Source organism: Leptonychotes weddellii, unplaced genomic scaffold (assembly GCF_054177405.1).
Source record: "Leptonychotes weddellii isolate Sample4059 unplaced genomic scaffold, ASM5417740v2 HiC_scaffold_6036, whole genome shotgun sequence".
Classification (NCBI taxonomy): Eukaryota; Metazoa; Chordata; class Mammalia; order Carnivora; family Phocidae; genus Leptonychotes; species Leptonychotes weddellii.
Genome location: NW_028028845.1, coordinates 7,975 through 10,492, shown reverse-complemented (window position 1 = coordinate 10,492; position 2,518 = coordinate 7,975). Strand labels below are relative to the sequence as shown.

Below are 2,518 nucleotides of genomic sequence, written 5' to 3'. Positions count from 1 at the left end.
TAACGACTGAGCCACTCAGGCACCCCTAAACTTAAAAATTTTTTAAAAAAGCAGCAGTGGCGGCGGTGGCCTGGGCTTTCTCCCAAGGCCACCAGGGAGCCACAGAAGGGTTTTGAGCAGTGGAAGGCCAGGGTCAATTACACATTTAAAAAAGATCATTCCAGGGCGCCTGGGTGGCTCAGTAGTTGAGCGGCTGCCTTTGGCTCACGTCATGATCTCAGGGTCCTGGGATCGAGCCCCGCCCGCGTCGGGCTCCCTGCTCAGCAGGGAGTCTGCTTCTCCCTCTGCCCCTCCCCCTGCTTATGCTCTCTCTCTTTCTCTATCAAATAAATCAATAAAATCTTTAAAAAATAATAATTAAAGGGCGCCTGGGTGGCTCAGTTGGTTAAGCAACTGCCTTCGGCTCAGGTCATGATCCTGGAGTCCCGGGATCGAGTCCCGCATCGGGCTCCCCGCTCGGCGGGGAGTCTGCTTCTCCCTCTGATCCTCCTCCTCTCATGCTCTCTGTCTCCCATTCTCTCTCTCAGATAAATAAATTAAAAAATCTTTAAAAAAAAAAATAAATAAAAAATAATAATTAAATAAATTAAAAAGATCATTCCAGTTATCCTCCCTGGCCAGAGACAAGCTAGGTGGGAGGAAGGCAGGGAGGCTGGGGCCTGCTCACCTCAGGGGTCCCTGACCCCAGCTGACCTCTCACCCCCACCCACCCCTCATCTTGCCCACAGGGATCTGGTCTGAAGGAGCAGATGGTACTGATATCAACGCTGTGGCCCGCTCCCATGACGGGAAGTTGCTGGCTTCGGCTGATGACTTTGGCAAAGTCCACCTGTTCAGTTACCCCTGCTGTCAGCCCCGAGTGAGTCCTTCCCCCCCCCCCCCCCCCCACCGCTGGGAGGCTGGCAGGGTGGAGGTGACAAGCAGCCTTGGGGGCGAGAGTGAGGCAACACTCCCCAGGCCTCAGTTTCCCCATCTGTGCAAGGAAGGCCGTGACATGATCCCAAGGGTTGTTCTTGAACCTCAAAGTCGGTAACTTTCAGTCTCTAGTGCTAACGCTCTGCTCCGAGTGTCTGCGATTCAGGGCTCTTTGGTTCCCTGATCCTTATTCACGCCAGAAACAGTCACTGAGCCCCTACTGTGTGCCTGGCACAGGGGCTCCAGCCATGAACATGACAGATCACCTTCTTTCACTTCTTTCTCTCCCTCTCCCAGGCCCTCAGCCACAAATACGGCGGACACAGCAGCCACGTGACAAATGTGGCCTTCTTGTGGGATGACAGCGTGGCCCTGACCACGGGGGGCAAGGACACCAGTGTGCTGCAGTGGCGGGTGGTCTGAGGTGGGGAAGGAGAGTCCCAGGGACGTGGGGCCCGGGGAGAGTCAGGTGGCAGGGCTGGACTTGTATTTTCGGGAAATGTCTATTGCCGAGTAGAGTAATATATACCAGAGTATGTCTATAGCAGAGGGGGTTATGGGGGCGGGAGGGTAGACTGACAGAAGTCTCTATTTATCGGGGTGGGAAAAGGGGTCACATTGCTTTGGGGAGCCATTAAGGTGTTTGATTTGGAGTGTTTTTTTAAGTTTATTCTTTTATATCACCCAGAAATAAAGACACATGCACTGACGCAGAGGGTCAGGGTCTGTGTGTGTCCAGGGATTCGGTGGCTTTAAGCGTGTGCGTGGGGCGGGGTATGTGTCGATGACAATGTTTGCAATGACTTAGGTCTCATTGGTCTTTAAGCCTGACAGAAACCAAGCTTGCTCTGACTCAGGCCAAAAGAGCACTCGGGGGGCCCACATCGCCGACCGAGAAGGGCAGATGTGCCTCCCGGCCTCGGGGCCAACGAAGCAGAGATTTGAGGGCAATCAGGATATTCCCTCCATACTTTCTCTGGCCTTTCACGAGTCAGCATTGTTCTCTGGGACCAGCATCCTCCACAGAAACAAGGCTTCAAGGCTCATTAATTACCAGCCTTGGGCCTCGCATCCAAAAATCTCAGGGAAAAGTTCTGATTGGCTCATCTGCAGCTCCATCAGCTTGGCCTGCTGGTTGGGCTACTGTGATTGGCTCCCCTTGGGTGGAGATCTGCCAGGGACCCATCATGGTGGCCAGGGACCTGGGATTGTGTGAGAACATGGAAGCCTCCACCTGAACCAGTTTGAATCAGCCAAGGGAACTTTTCAGAGGAACGGGCAGGTGACACAATAAATGCCTGGGAGATGGGGTATGAGGACTCTGGGTTGTAAGAGCCAGAAACCCAACTCTCTCCAGCATCAATAATAATAATAATAGGGCGCCTGGGTGGCTCAGTTGGTTAAGCGACTGCCTTCGGCTCAGGTCATGATCCTGGAGTCCCGGGATCGAGTCCCGCATCGGGCTCCCTGCTCAGCGGGGAGTCTGCTTCTCCCTCTGATCCTCCTCCCTCTCGTGCTGTCTCTCATTCTCTCTCGCAAATAAATAAATAAAATCTTAAAAAAAAAAAAAAAGAAGAAGAAGAAGTTGCCAGGCCATGGAACT

At 53.1% G+C, this 2,518-nt stretch overlaps 1 long non-coding RNA gene across 1 annotated transcript; it reads left to right on the top strand.

The window, feature by feature from the left end:
• Nucleotides 1-559: 559 nt before the first annotated feature.
• On the top strand, nucleotides 560-1,657 carry LOC115942725 (uncharacterized). Its single transcript, XR_014142516.1, has 2 exons — nucleotides 560-859; nucleotides 1,213-1,657. It is a non-coding gene; the product is annotated as an uncharacterized LOC115942725 (long non-coding RNA).
• Nucleotides 1,658-2,518: the final 861 nt, after the last annotated feature.